General features: G+C 45.9%; 1 long non-coding RNA gene across 1 annotated transcript in view; it reads right to left on the minus strand.

The window, feature by feature from the left end:
• Positions 1 to 486: 486 nt before the first annotated feature.
• The window catches only part of LOC106029742 (uncharacterized), a 30,614-nt gene continuing 15,316 nt past the window's right edge, over positions 487 to 15,784 (minus strand). Inside the window, exons 4-5 of the long non-coding RNA XR_010830209.1 lie at positions 3,910 to 11,464; positions 487 to 2,171 (exon numbers count right to left, since the gene is read on the minus strand). This is a non-coding gene — a long non-coding RNA (uncharacterized lncRNA). The remainder of the gene's footprint in view (positions 2,172 to 3,909; positions 11,465 to 15,784) is intronic.

Genomic DNA, 15,784 nt, shown 5'->3' on the forward strand with positions numbered 1-15,784 from the left:
AAATGAAAGCTGAAGCCAGATAAATTGGATTACAGTGTGGGTGCTTAGCTACTAAGCAGACAGTGCAGGTGGTGGATTCTCCATTTCTTGATATCTTCAAATCAAGGCCAGATGCTTGTATGAATATTTTTCTTCTACTGAGCAGCACAATCTTGCCTAGGCTCAAGGCAAGGCTAACACATGGGAAATCATGAGTTGGTGATATGTGAACTGCAGGACCCAACTGACTCCAAGCTATGAAATATATTTTGGAATAGTACATTAAAGGCCCAAGCCACTGTAAATTTATAAAATAAAAATCCCAGACTGACTAGCAAGAGAAATAAGAGAAGGAAAGAAGAAACTATATATGCTGTATATTGGATAGAACAAAGGAGAAGTCAATAAATATGTATGTTTCTGACTGTGGTCCCTGGTTGGGCACTCGGTGGACTTCTGGAGCCTGTGTCTCAAAAGGCTTTCATAGCCTCTCAGAGGAAGGTCTTATAGCTGAACAACCTTTAGCCCTAAGGACCAGTTGCCCAAGACACTCCAGTTCCTTAAAATACTGTCTTCTGGAGCCAAAAGTGTGTGATTGGTCTGAAGCCACCACTTGCCTTTTCAAGGATATATAATAGATACAAGTACACAGATGTATTCTTTGCACAGAGATGTTGAACACCGTTGGTCTTTACTCAAATGGCAGAGGTGGCATATCTGATCCTCAGAAAACAATCTTCATCCAGAAAGGAGCACCTTCCCCCCTATTTCTCACCCAAAGGCAATGAAGTGAATCTGTGTCAGTTTAGAGTGTAATCTCAGATTTAGGAGATTTACAAACGCAGTCAGTGGAAGGAAGAGTTGATGTGATTTACCTAAGCTTCAGTGACGCATTTGGCTTGATATCACACGATATTTTTATTAAGGAAATATGTAATAAAAGGCAACTTTAAAACTGATTAACAATCAACAGATAGGCTTTCAAGTGTCATTCTAGATCAGGAGTTATCATTATGCTCACATATTTCCTGCAGAATTCCCCCAGACATCAGCTCTGAGCCCCCTGCTATTTAACATTTTTATTGATGACCTAGAAGAAGATGTAACTCAGTTAATAATAAAGTCTCATCCATCCTTAGAGAGGTGTGACAAATGTGTTTGGCATGACAGATTGCCCTCTGAATAAGCTTATACTTCTCCAAAGTTTAGAGGGAGGCCAGAAAACCAGCTCAGAACAGAGGTGTAATTTTAGGTAGGTAGTTAGACTATGGTCTCCCTAGGTCATACCTGCACACTCTGCAGTTCTTAGCTTTGGAAGGCCTTCTTCTGCTGCAGCTTTACTGAAGGTGTAAGAGTGCAACTGTCTGGCTGTTTCTTGTGAGCTGACAAGCTATGTCAACACATGATGGCTCTGAAGAAGGGATTTTATTGTCCAGTGGTAGTGACTAGAAGCAGAGGTGGCTGTATAAACACAAAAACTTGACATTGCCCACAGTATGTTTTTCTGTTTGACATTTTTGGGACAAAGCTCTACCTGCTTTGGCTCACAGATCGTGTCTGGGAAAGGGGAATTAGAGGCTTCACCAAACTGTATAGCAACAAGTGCCCAGGCCGAAACGCAGGCTGTAGGCATGGTAGGAGGAGGATGGGAATTTTATATGGAAGTTTAGAGCTCTGCTGATTTATTGTCTGGCAACGTGCCTACTACTCAACAAACAGGTGGCTCCAGGAGCCCTTCCAGTGAAGGCACACTGCAGGGATCTGGTACGCCTCTCCAGAAGAAAGTTAGAGCTTTGCTGCAGTTTTACATAAGACATTTGCTTTTGCAAGAGAAAACAGCACCAGCCATAGTTTATAGCAGTCTTGCTTTCTTGAACCATTTGTGGCTTTTCACATCCGTTACAGGTCCTTTTCTCTGAAGGATGATTTTCAGGACTTTGGGAGGTGTCCTGTATGATACAGTTTTATGTCTGGTGGTACACAGAGTATATCCGTTCCTGTTGGAGAAGCAATGGTTGTCCATCTGTCCAGGACTGTGGAAAAGTAGGCATGATGACCAGAAAGAAACTATTATGCTCCAGCACTCTGGTGAGGCCCTTCCTTCCCAGGACTGGCATTCCAGGCTGCGATCTGGGTTTCCCTTGTCGGGATGGTCGCTGAACCAGGCCTTATCTTGGAGAGATTCTGGTATGCTGCAGAATCAAATACATCAGAGAAACTCAATCAGGTAGAGCAATAGGCTTGCACTGCTAGCTCAAATCTGTGTGCTGGGATGCAGTGATTCGCACACAGTATTATGGCGAACAGTGCAGAGGTTTACACACAGCAGGACTAGCTACGTGCACCTTTTACTTCCCACTTTGTGTTACAACCCAGTCCTCCTTCTAGGAGGACGAGCATCTGAATTCTTACTCTGTCATGGCCACTCCACTTAGCTATTCAGTGGGACAAATTCAGAATAGTAATAGCTGGAAAACAACCATTATAGCCCGAATCTGCACAAAGCTGTGGGCTTACTCTACAAAGGGGTGACTTTGTTTTCCTCTCAATCTGGTTTTGATGTTCTCTTTCTCCTTCCTTTTATGCAAAGCTCTCTACCCCAGAAGGCAGGCAAGCAGCCAATCCACCTCTCTGCCCCACTCCAAAATAAATGTTAGAAACTAAAGAATGCACAAAAGGGAACTCTGAAAGGGTTTGCAGAAAGGGATGGTTTTTGTTGGTTTTGTTGTTGTTTTTCCTAGTTTTGAGGGGTTTTGTGTGATTTCCACAGCACACTCTGCTGAAGTTCTTAAACTGGCTCAGCCTGACCATCTGACAGGTCAGAGGACATCTGCCACATGGATAGACCTGATGATACATTAAAAATGCCACACACCTTTCCTCTGTTATATTCCTCCTCTGACTGAAACAACATACCATGGGCTGATAAAATGAGTGTTATGCTGAGAGATTTGTCCAAAATTTGGATACCTCTGTGGCAGAACTGAAATGTTACTTGTTAGATCCATATCCAGGGAGATGCAGACCTGGCATAGCTCCACCCAAGGCCAGATTCTCATCTGGAAAAAAATCCCTTGACTGCAGCAGAGCTAAAAAGATTTACAGCAGCTGGAGATGTATGCCTACACTGCATGTCATAATGTGTGTATGGATCGGATGCTTTGCTTGTCCTAGGCAAACGAAGGAGTCTCACTTGCTGACAGTTATTCACTGACCATTCCTCCTTTCTTTGAAGCAATATGTCTCACCTATCAGGTTCCCAAATTTACACCATTAGAGGAAGACTGAGAACCATTGGGCTTGAATGGTGACTGTATCCCGGCTGTGATACTGCTCTTAGAGACGCAGCCCAAATTGCCCACAGTGGGAACACCAGCCTCTCAGCTAAGCAGGCACCATCCCAATGCACAGTGAGGAGAAGACATGGAGTCCCTGTAGCACAACTTGCTTCCCAGTGTGCTCTGCAGAGGTGCCACCAAGGCTGCAAGGACAGGCAGCCCCTCAAAGCGCAGACGGGCTCTTGCAACCCTTGGTGCCACAGTTGCATCTGCAGATGGCCAGTGCCTGGATGGCTCAGATCCAGGCTCCCTCACAAATAAAGCACAGAGATACTGGAACTCCAGCTGTTGTGCCCAAATTCCGCTGTCTGCTGCAGGGAAAGACAGATTGCTCACAAAAGGGCAAGTGTGAGCGAATGGCCAAAGAGATCTGTTCTCCCCAATCCATCAAATATTTCCATGTGCTCCGTTCCAAAATATTGATGTGCCGAGCCTTGAGAGTTTTATATTTAGCAAGGAATATAAATCACAGATGCAGGGGGCAGCTTCTGTAATGTTTCCTGGCTTATCAGCTGTACTACTAATAGCTCAGAGGGGCTTGTAAATTGGACTGTGAATTCCACAGTGCAAGCAAGGGAAAAAAGCCATTTACCTTCGGAGTAGGCTGGGAAGCGCTTTCTGGTGACAGGTCCTCTGGGGCATGTCAGGATCCTCCTGGCAAGGCTCCCAGGGGGCTGTGAGGTGTCAGTGAAATAAATGGGACCCACTTATTCAAAAGGTGGTGACGCCAGCACATGGATTTCCCTGGATGTGCGCTGAGGATCTGTGTGCAGTGTCCCTGTGATTGCTGCATTCAAAAGAGAGCCATTGGGGAGACGGAGGGGGCTCCTGGGATTATTTGACCTTTGCTGGAGTCCCAGCAGGCATACAGGAGTGCTACCTCACCCCAGAGATGCACAGAGGCTTGCTGCATCCTTCTAAAGGCCATGGCTCATGTCCCGAGGCAAAAAGTGATAAAGAAGCCAGAGGGCTGGACTCATTCCTCTTTTTCTTTCCTCTTTGTTGCTTGTTTGTTTTCTCAGCTAAGGAGCCTCACACAGGTCCTATTCCTTGCATGGGTAAGTGGCTTGTAAATTCAGCATTTCGGATAAATAGCCTGAGATCTCAGGAACGCTCACGTGAACGACAACAGCCTTTCCCTGGCTGGGAAAGTCAGCAGCCTTCCCTGCACATTCACGAGTGATGCACTGGTGTGTTCTTGCAAGGAAGTTTTGAGGCCTTCTCCTTTGTAATTCAATGTTTTATGCCTCTGAATAACTCAGTGTTTGGTTTAATAATAATGCTTTGTACTCCCATAGCTCCATCCATCCAAGCACCAAGAATCGGTTTACCAACATCAAAGCATCTGTCCTCTTGCATTGAATTTTGGCATCAACTGATTTTCTTAAAATCCACGTTCTGACAGATTTCCCCTCTAGCAGCTTGTACTGGCCTTTAAAAATTCTTCTAAGCAGAATTTGAGAATGGTTTGCCTGCTTCCCTCTTGAGTTCACAGCAAAACTTGCCAAAAGGGAGAAAGTGTGCATCCAACACAATGACACTAACTCGCACAGCGTCCTGCCAAACGCAAGGAGCGAACAGCCCGAAGGAGATAACCAAATACTGGCTTATTCTATTCACAGGGCTCATTCACTAACAGCCAGATTATAATTTTAGCAATAGGAGGTACCCGGCTTTGGACAGATGGGATCTGTGAGCTGGCGTGTCCCTCCCAGAGCTGCATTGTGACCCCATGCAGAGAAGCGCTCGCATCACTGAAGCAAACACAACAGCACCAGGCCCGAGGAGCTGCCGGCTGGGCTGGCCTCACAGGAGCTGCATCCACAATGTTTTTGCATTCAGTTGTCTCAGGTTTAGTCAAAGACTCTTTAGGTCCTTTGAAAAAACAAAACTGCCTTTGCATCTTTTCTGAAGACTCTGGAGATTTTTGGACTGCTCCCTCTTGTCTAAGCTGTGCTTCACCCCATGGTCCTGCCAGGACCAGCAGCAGAGCTTTTCCAGGTATTGATGCATGGATGTTCTTTTGCAACTGCATGCAATAATACCCACCGGACCTCAGAAAACTTGCCTGTGGTCTCTTACAGTAAGGGTTTTGTCAAGCACATTTTCCTTTGTTCCTTTAATTGTCCCCAATAATTACTTTGTTTTAGGGCTGACTACCCGCACAGCTGCAGCATCCACAGTACAAATGTCTACAGGCATGGCTTCTTTGTCTGTAATGTACCCAAATCTCACATCATTGGCGGGCTGACAGAAGCACCATTCTATTGTGCAATGGGATTTTATTCCATTTACTTTCCGTGAACTCTGTTAACTTTGTGCAGGGCTCTGTTTGCGCTCCCGTGTCTATTTTAAAATGACACACCTTGTGGACTTCTGTCATTCAAAATTTTACGAATACTTCACCCTGATCTTTTTATGACATGTTGACTGTCGAAGCTAACAACAACACTTTGTCATGGTTTTCTCCTTCTCTGTTGCCTCTGGCAGAGCTTATTTAACTCTTTCTGTGTAATTAATCTCTCCTTTGCAGACTTTCCTTACCACAGATCTAGAAAGATATCTACTGCACACCTATGTTCTTATAAAATTTGCTGCCCTAATCCTTTGCTGAAGCTGTATTTTTGTCACCAATGTCTTTCCTGTGGCCACCAGATTTCCTGGATGTTATGCTCCCAGTCCCATTAGCTTCTTATCTGTATTATTGCTCCGAAAGGAACCTTAGGAGTTTGGACCCCACGGTGCTGAGAGCTGCATAAAAACAGCCTGGAACAACAACGGTGCTTGATCCCAGAGATCTAACAAATCTTTTTTTGGCTCATGTTATGTTTTAATGCCTTCACATTGCTTACAGAAATAATTTACGGAGACCAGACCAAAAGCTTCCACTAGAGGCATTTCTCTGGGTATCTCCTGTCTCTGTGCTTACTCGACAGCACAATTTCATGCTCCTGAGTGTCTCAGGGCTGTGAGAAGAACAACCTGTCATTCACAGACTCACAAAAGGAAGCAACTGCTCCTCCTACCCCTACATTAAAAGATTTTCTGTGTTTGCAAGTGCTTTTCCAGGACGATCTCACCATGGATAAGGTTATCTGCTGTCTGTTGAAACTTTTTTGCTAGGAAACTCTGTTCCTTGGTGTAGTCCTGCCCCCCAAAAAACAGAGTTCAGGTACCCAGAAATGTAAGTCTGGTAAGAAACTGTAGGATTTTCAAAATATGTTTGAAAATGAAGATTTTTTTTTCATGCTGATGCTGAAATCTAGGTGTTTCAAAGTATTAAACTTTCTTCTGGACCTTCAAGGGTTAGAGACACGCATTTTAAAATGTGAGTTGAGGTAATCTCATGATTTAGCAAAACCGTTGCCTGATAACACACCCATTGCCTTTTGATGATATGAAAGGAGCTGCTGGAGAGACGGAAGAGGGTGCTGTCAGCCTCGGGTAAGATGCCTTTAACAAAGCTGATAAGAGCCCAGACACCCTGTAGAAAAAAATCTCTCTTGAAGGTTGGGGGAAAGGAAGCTGATCAAGTTTGTTCAGCCTCAAAGAAGTTAGCAAGGCAGAAAGATTTCTTGCAATACCTGCCCGCAGTGACTTAGCTCTAGCTCCATGGTCGTGTTGCCTCCTTGAAAGACCTGCATCTCATTCAAAATACTCTGATGCAAAGGAAATGGTGGTCACCAGACAGGCAATGGATGTGAACATGGCCACTAGTGGTCCTGGCTGGTGTTCATACGCCAGAGCTGACTTCACATCTTCACGGAGGACCTTTGCTAGGGTGCACAGAAGACCCCCAAGCAATGCACAACAAAAAATCCTTGGAGAGGGGAGGAGGAGGAGAGCAGAGGAGAGGACGCATCCTTCCCTCCACACCTGCACCAAGAACTGAAGAGAACCGCCTGGCACCCTGTCCCTCCTTTGGCTGCTTAAACCCCCAGGTGAGGCACAAAGGGCAGGATGAGTCCTGCTCCGAATTCTGCACGGTGCAGAGTCCAGCCCCAGGGATGAAGGTCTCGCTTGGCATCGGATGCCCAAAGGCACTGCATGGCATATTAAGCATCACGTAAGCATGTGATCCTGAGTCGCTGGCAGCATCCCAGCAGAGTCATATTCCCATTGCATTCCTTGGATATCTCCCAGCCACTGGCTTGAGAAAGTCACTAACCTTCGTATGCTTCATTGTTCTGGCGGGGTGTCTCAGTCCAGAGGGTGTCTCGTGATTTCCACTGACCACTGTGCGTGCACTTACACAGGTCATCCCAGCAGCCGCTGAGCAGATGGATACGTCTGGGTGGCATGCCCTGGTCCCCAACACCCACCAGCAGGAGTCAGATCTCTTCCAGAGCTGGACAAGTCTTTCCAGCCAGAGCATGTACTCATCACTCCCACTAACACCTTCTCCCCGGAGGGAGCAGAGGAGCTGTGGGCAGTCTAACAGGGTTTGACTTAGCATCTGCAGTGTTTGAGGAGAGGACTTCTTGGGGATGCAGGGCCACTGCAGCACAGCAGCAGACAAATTGTACCTGGGGAACACATCAGTCACTATGGGGAGCAGTCTGCATTCTCTCTAGTCCTGGGTAACACCAAAATTCAGTGCAGGAGGGTCACCAAATAGAAGTCACATTTCAAAAGAGGAAGAACGGTTAAAATGTAAAATGCTCAAAACTATGATACTGACCAGCTGGACTGAGAGAAAAAAGAATTTTTGTTTTCTTACCCGCTGCTGGAGGATGTTTTCTCTCCTACCAGGCAAGCAGCATTTCATCCCCAAGCTGCCTGCAGTCCTCCGCTGCCGAACACAGGAGGTGCCTGGGTACCATGGCAAGCAGTGACAATACAACGGAGACATGATTTCTCCTCTTTGGCTTCTCTGCCAGAAGGGCTGGCCCAGCAATATGGGCACACCAGCCAGAATGCTTCTTAGGGCCTGTTTGCCTTGGACTCAATGCCACAAGTGTGCTTTGTAGCCTGCAGCTTTGCCACACAGCAGTCCACACGCTTCTTCTCCCTGGGAATTTGGGCTGGTGATGTATCCAAAATCCTTTCCCAGACATCTTGCCAACATCCACACCCTTATGCCAGAGCACTTACTCAAAGAGGAAATAATCAGGCGTGGGTCCTGGGCTGCTGCCGAGACGCTGGTTTGCCACTTTGCAGATAAAACCTCAAGGCTTCCCTTAAACTCACCTGTGCGGGAACAAAACCCTCGAGTGTTGGCCCACTCATCTTTCTTTCTCTTTCCCTCTGACAACAAGATTGCTGATTCTTTCATAAGACTGAATAGTCCAGGGCGACTAGGCAGCCTGGGCTAGAGGGTAACTCTTAGGATGTTAGAAAGGAGCTGAAAAGCAAGCTCAGTCCCAAAGCAGGCAGCAGGGCTGAAGTATGAGCCACAGATGGACACTTCCTGCCCTTGGTCACAGCTGACAGGCAGAGAATCGCTGAGCCCAGAGGAAGGGCTGAAAAGGAATGGGAGCAGTGGCTGTGTCTACCTGGAGGATAGCGAGGAAGAAACGAAGATGGCAGCAGTGAGAAGATTCAAAGAGGGTCAGTAACAATTAGGATGACACCACGAACTACCATGGACATAAAATTATCCTCAAGCCTGACAGAACAGCATTGGGTGCTGCCAAGAAATACCACCTTTCATAGCTCAGGGAAGAGGATGCTGTCAGCCAGAAATTCATACTGCCAATACACTGGTCTCACGAGGAAGGGAAGGAAGGTGCTCTACAGAACAACACAAGATTTACGGATGTATACATTCAAGATCACTTGACGGAAAAACCTTTGGATGAGGAGAGTGAAGGACACATGAAGAAGAGACTGAGGAAAACAGCAGCCATTGGAGAAGGAAAAATAGGTTTTCCAGAGGGCAGAAGGCTTGACCAGCTGCTCACATAAGAAGAGAAGTAATGGCAACAGAAAGGGACCCAAACATGAAATGAGAACCAGGGACAGGATAAGAACCGGCTGACCAAGGACGGGATGATGGACCACTTTCATCTCTTCATCATTTCCTATTATCCAACAATTTTATTTGTACTGGCTTGAGCTAGGAAGTCAGGAAATGTTTCTCTTTTTCAAGCATTATTGCATTTTTGTGAGTTATTAATGAAATGACTCTAGGCTCCCGCGTGTCTGATACTGTTAAACTCTGCATAAGGTTGGAGAAGTGAGACAAGGTTCAATGACAGTCAGACTACAGGGGGTAGCATAGACTTCTCCCTGGCCTCTTTTTTTAATGTACAATAAATAGATGTTACAATTATAACAGGAACAGAAAATATCCAGGACACTTGCAGAAAGCAGGTCCAGTTTAATTTTATCAAATTGATATAAAAAGAAACTCAAATATACTGATGATATATATTGAAAGATAATTCTCCGGCTTAAATGAAATTACTGATATATCATGTTGAAGAGGCTGTGCGCTGTCTTTGAGAATATGCAGAAAGAGAAAGACCAGCATCTCTGATTTCCTGATATATGTGGACTGGAAAAGTCAGTATGAACTTCGGAATCTCTTTCTTTTACACAGTAAAACAGAGAGGTTGATACAGCAGGGATAAAATAGCAAGCAGCCAAGAAGCCAACCCACAGGTACAATGAGGGTTAGACCAGTTATTAAACACAGAACAGGGTATCTTGATTAGGGAATTTCCTAAATCATGTAGCGTGTAAGACAAGGAGGAGACATGAGAAAGATGTTCAGCTGGTGGGAAAGGGGGTGTTTTTCCATGTCCACTTATTGTTTAGCACGCGAACCCCTACACGGAGCAAACATGCATCCAGTGAAACCTGCCAGACAAAAGATGTTTCCTACAGACATCACATTGCCTCTGCAATCTGCATGCTCAACCTTGAGCATATGTATCTGTAGAGCATTTAATTTCACAATCCCATACTCTTTTTCCACAGGGCTTCCACTGTTCTAACTGTAGGCATAATTACTCAGCGTAGCTATTTGCCCTCCTTACCCAGTGCATTACCCGCAGGCCTGTTTTGCACTGATTTTTCCTGGTTTTGTTGTTGGTTGTTTGTTTGGGGTTTTGTTTTTTTGTTTGTTCTGTTTTGCCAGGTAGACAGCTTTACTGAATTCCCTTGTTGACCTTACCATCAGATCAGAGAGCTTCAACATATTGATGCTTATTTCTCCGTGGCATGCATGGGAGAGGGGATGGTGCAACCCCACAATAAAAGAGAGAGGTCAAAGTTGCCAGAAGTTTCTCACTAATTATTGCTTCCAAAATGAAGGCACTCAGGGCTTATATTTCCCAAAACTGTTGGCAATCTTACAGCATTTTATGCATTCAGCATACAGCTCCCACTGATTTCCCTTCCAGGTGTGCACGCTTGGCAGTGCCACAAACATTGTCTGCACGAAAAACACAGCCTGCAGCGAGTGACAGACAAAGTCTGGTCTGAATGGACTCTGCAGCTGCCCAGAGAGGCAGGAGAGCATCTGTTTCTCCAGCACAGCATCCCTCTGCCTCACCTATGGGACACTTCCTGCTGCTCCTGCCATGAAACCCATGCAGAAGGCATCAGTGCTACTCAGGGCAGGTAATCTAGAGCAGCTTCCTCCTCCACAGCCTGACTCTTTCCCAGATCAGCCCGCTCTGTGTGCCGAAGGAGGCAGAGGTCATACCAAAATACAGTGTGTGCTCATGCAACCAGAGAGCAACAGAATGCCTCTCGAGCACAAGGCAGAGGCATTCCTCATGCTCGGCATCTCCTAACCGAGTGACCAACTCTGCAACTTCAACATGAGGCACTGCAACAAAAGCAAAACCGTCTTTTAAATAAAAATTGGACAAAACATTTTGTTGCGTGGATTTGTATTGATCGCCCACTTTGTCTGCCACGGAAGAGTTATTAGTTTCAGACAAGTAATAAAGATCTGCACTGCAGATTAGCTGGGTTATGCAAGCTGTTTTTTTCTTCATAGACCAGCCACTGGTTGAAGGAAAGGAAGGGAGGGGGTAAGATACACACTTTGGCTGGGAGTTTCACATCTATTTGAGACAGCAGACAGAAAGGAACACCAAGGTCTTGTGGGTTCAGCTCTAGGGTGCTGGCAGTCATTGAGACCAGCAGTTGCACACCATTCTGCCTCTACATCTTCCCTCATTTCTTTGCCTCTGTAGACAAAAGAAAATATAAAAAGTATTAACAGAAATCTAGTCCTCACCTCCATATAAGCACAAAAACTATATGAAATAGGACCAGCCTGGTACCTCTCCCAGACAGATCACATTATGTGTGTTTTCTGCACAAGTCTGGCCATTGAATCTTGGTCATTGTAACAAAAATGACTGAAGAAAGGTCAGTTGCTTATGAGTTTAAACAGTGTCCTATGCTCTTGGCATGAGTCTGATGCATGGTCGTGGCAAGTAAAAATTGCAATTGATTTTGCTAAGTAGGTATTTCAAAGTGATAGAGGTCTTTCCCTTGCTCTCTGGGCAGCATCCGTTTCAGAATGCCTCTGAGACGTTACCTCATTAATTTTAATGAGAAGCCCAGACGTGAGTCTGACACAACCATAAATTGTTCTTTTTGTGCGTGCGTGTATGTGTGTGTTTAAAAGAGCTCCCTGTGTTACCTCGTGAAGGACCTCACTGTGTTGCATGCTGACGTCCGCTATTTAGGCACACGTCATTCTGGCTTCGCCACACAGCTCCCTTTTCATGCTTGAGCCACCCTTTGCGAATTACCTTCGTGCTTCTCCCTGCCATGCCCTCTGTGCACAGACCTTCTTCCATCTCTGGCAGGAGCAAGAGGTTCTCCTACATCAGACAGCCTCTAGATTGAGGCTGTGACATCACCCCCTAAATACTCTTGCTCAGGCACACCTGTATACTCACTTCATCCCACCCCATGTCCCTCACCATCCTGTCCAAGCCGTGCAGCCTCTAAGGAGCCCCCTCAGACCCTCGTGCAAGGGACAAACTGAAGATTAGCCCCAGGCTGTCGAGTTGAGGATGGGTGGTGACCCTGACACCCCCCAGCAAGGGGGTAAGGTAGCTGAATTATGACAGCTTGCTCTCCTATTTTTCCATATCTGATTGCCCAGCCAGGCTGGCCATTGAGAGACAAGCTGCAGACAGAAACCATTGCCAAAGGAAAACCCCTTGCTCAGGATATCTATATCGGGAGGGATCCAGCTTTGTACGTCCTGTTATAGAGAGTCCTGGAAAAAACAGAGTCCTCAGTGCAGCCCATTCACTAGCTACTGTGAGCTCAAATCCCACGCGTCTGCTGTGGGTAGTGGGCATTGGCTACTTAAGTGACATTGCCACAAGGCACAACAGCCACTTGTCCCTTCAGCTATGCCATTTTGCCTTGTATAAGAAGTAAAATGAACAGCAGAATGTTGCTTACTGTGGTACCTGTGCTCCTAAATTTCCTTCCTCCCACATGTGTGCATTTCAGAGATGACCCATTTCCCCTCCCAGAAAGATCTCTGCTTCCTCCTGTTGCACAACAGGCTTACTCCTGCTTCCAGCTATGGACCATTTTCAACCTAGCTTATCTCCTCATCAAGTTCTGACACTACCCAGACCATCTCAGACTGGGGAAGAGATGTTTGGTATGTTTTTTTGCCCAGCTGGTGTCTATTCACTCAGCAAATGTCCAAAATTAAGGTAAATTTTATCATCTTTCTCTGTCTTTGTAGGACTCAATTATTGCATATAGTTTGATAGTTGCTTGGGTTTTCCCATCAGTGAGAATATTTATGTTGTTTTTAATCCCTCTCGAAGCAGTAAAGGCCACCTGCCAGCTCTTTAAAAAAGAGATGCTGCATCTGTTTGGTGAACAAGTTATATAGATCTGCATTTGTAAACTTTGATTCAACCCAGATATGCATGTGACTTGAGCTTCCTCTGCTTTCTATGTCCTGATTAGTATCTGCCCTTCTGTAAACATCCCGAGTAGCTTGGCAACATGGACTCTTTCCATCCTGTGTGACCGCATATGACAACATTGCCATTTTATCTTGATTATAAAAGTAGAAAGTCTCTGCTGGTATGGACAATATTTCAGAATTTGATGGTGTCCATCTCACCCTAACATCACAAAGTGGCTTCCTCTCAACCTTTGCTGTGTACATGTAAATGGAAACCTGAAGAACTTCACTTTCTTTCTCATCATCAAACCTATTGATTCCAAGTTTTTGTCCCCCCAGCCACATGTTCATAAATGCACTTTGGGTTTGTGTGTCTTTACAGTCTGCCAAAAGCAGCATAGTTTTGTTATATGGGATGCTTTTATTGAAAATTTGTAACTAAACTGCTTTTGTCGAGCTCATTGTTTTCTGTTGCAATTGCTTCCATGTTTATTGCAAACTAATCTGCTCTCTGCCTTCTGTTTACCCTGGCACAGTTTTTGTGCCCTGGTATGCATAAGTAAGTAGATTCACTACCCCTGGCTCACTGCATGTTAATGCTTCCAAGTACTGGTTTCACTGCACTCCCAAACCCCTGGTGTTACTTGTCAGCTCAAGTCCTCTTCTAGCAGCAACCTTCCTTTGTGGTCTGTCACGGCAAATCCCCCACTCTCCAATAGATCAGCTGCCAAATAGCCATGAATGAGCAAGGTTTACTTTTATCCAGAAAGCCCATCAAAATGGTCGATAACATCTTCGGCCAGGAAAACTCTTGTACAGTTGCCTCTGGGATGTTTCTGAAGGACTGGAGACTAATCTCCATCAGGCTGGAATGGGCAGTGCATTTCTCTCTTCTCAGAGATAAAACCTTCTGCCGTTTCTCTGAAATGTTTCTAGACAATCTTAAACTCGATGCAATCCTATTCTGATTCTTCATCAGGCTCCTTTTAAGCCCAAGGACTGAGTCTTAACTTTAGCAGATTTGTTTCCTGCTGACACTGTGTAAGAGCGATGCTGCTGCCAGGGTGTGGAGGACCAGCCTTTTTTGCCTGGCACAAGATGTATCGCAGCGCGCAGAGAGTAAACATCTCGTCCCATTCAGGCAGGTCATAGCCAGGGAAGCAGTAGCAAAGCTTTTTCCCATAACAATTACTCTTTCTCTGGCCTTGTTTTTCATGGTCTCCTCCTTCCTCCATCCCTCTCTGTCCCCTTCCTTTCTTCTTACTGCTTCCAATGTGGTCACTTTTCTTTCCACCTTCAACCTTGCCTGTCTTTTTTTGTTGGCTGACCACAGAAAAATTACCTCTCATCCAGGGAACAGCACAGCAATTCTCTACGCTCGGTGAGCTGCTAACAGGACTCTGTCAACAAAGCACCCGTACTAGCAGTGTGCTCTGCGTGAGCCAAGCCTGCTGCGTCAGAGGAAGGGAGCCACGTTTCATGGAGTATGGACCTCCTCCGTGGCTGGGGTCTGCTCTTTGAGTATCCATCCCCCAGGTGCAAGCGAATCTCTGTTTAAATGGCACATGTTCTCTAGTTCCTGCTTCTAAAAGTAGAACCCATTTAACTCAGCAGATTGCCCAGCTGGAACAGGCTATTTACAGCTGTACCTGAAGCCCTGATAAGATAATGGTTATGTTGTAAATACCTATCACATTATGTTGCCTTCGGTTAGTGTTTTGGGATCACACATGAACCAAAAGGCTCCAAGTATTGAATAACATCTCAGGGTTCCTTCACGAAGAAAGCTGAAAGTCCCACGGGATTTTTAAAATTTGTTTATAGTACTAGAAATTTCCTGGGGACCTGGTAAAAATCATCTGATTGTGTGGTAAAAAGCAGGCATTGCAGCTGGGTCTCGAGACAGGGAGTCAGGGTGGGCCATTTTTCCACTTCGTTCATTTAATAGGTGTACATTTCATTAAGTGAGATTGGATCTGACATTTATTGGAATTATTAGGGAACAGGGAAAGGAGTGAGGTGAGAGAGCTTACAATAAGGAGGCGAGCGGAAAACGTGTGCACATCACAGGGTGAAAGAGGATTTGTTCTTCCTTCCTCCCTCTGCCCTCTCCCCTTCCCAAAATTTAGTCTGCTTTCAGAGCGGAGCGGAGACAGGTTTCTGTGTGGTTTCCCCAAGGTTCTCCCACATTCTGCTGGTGGTGATGGATGTGGGAAAAAAGCACAGCACTGGGGGCCTCTGTCACAGCAAGAGGCTGTTGGAGGGGGGTTTGCCCAGCCCAGGGAGCTGCTGTAGGCTAAACCTACATAACAGAGGTGTGAGGCAGGCTGGTAAGGAAAAGGAAAGACCAAGGTTGTATGGGGATGTTTGGGTCTGGGGAACGCTCTCTCCTTTTCTTCACTGCAGTACCCACAGTTCAGCATGAAATATTTGCAGACCAGTGCTGTCCTGACATGGCAGGAGAGGCTGCTGAGGTGCCACTTTCCACCGACCTTCAGCATGGCTGCTCTCCCATCAGCCAAAAAGCCGCCCCTCGAGTAAGCATCCTTACGGGATGCACACGTAGTTATGCTCACAGACCACACACGAGCTGCAGACAGCGCTGGATGGTCCA

The sequence above is a fragment of the Anser cygnoides genome, chromosome 3 (genome assembly GCF_040182565.1).
Source record: "Anser cygnoides isolate HZ-2024a breed goose chromosome 3, Taihu_goose_T2T_genome, whole genome shotgun sequence".
Classification (NCBI taxonomy): Eukaryota; Metazoa; Chordata; class Aves; order Anseriformes; family Anatidae; genus Anser; species Anser cygnoides.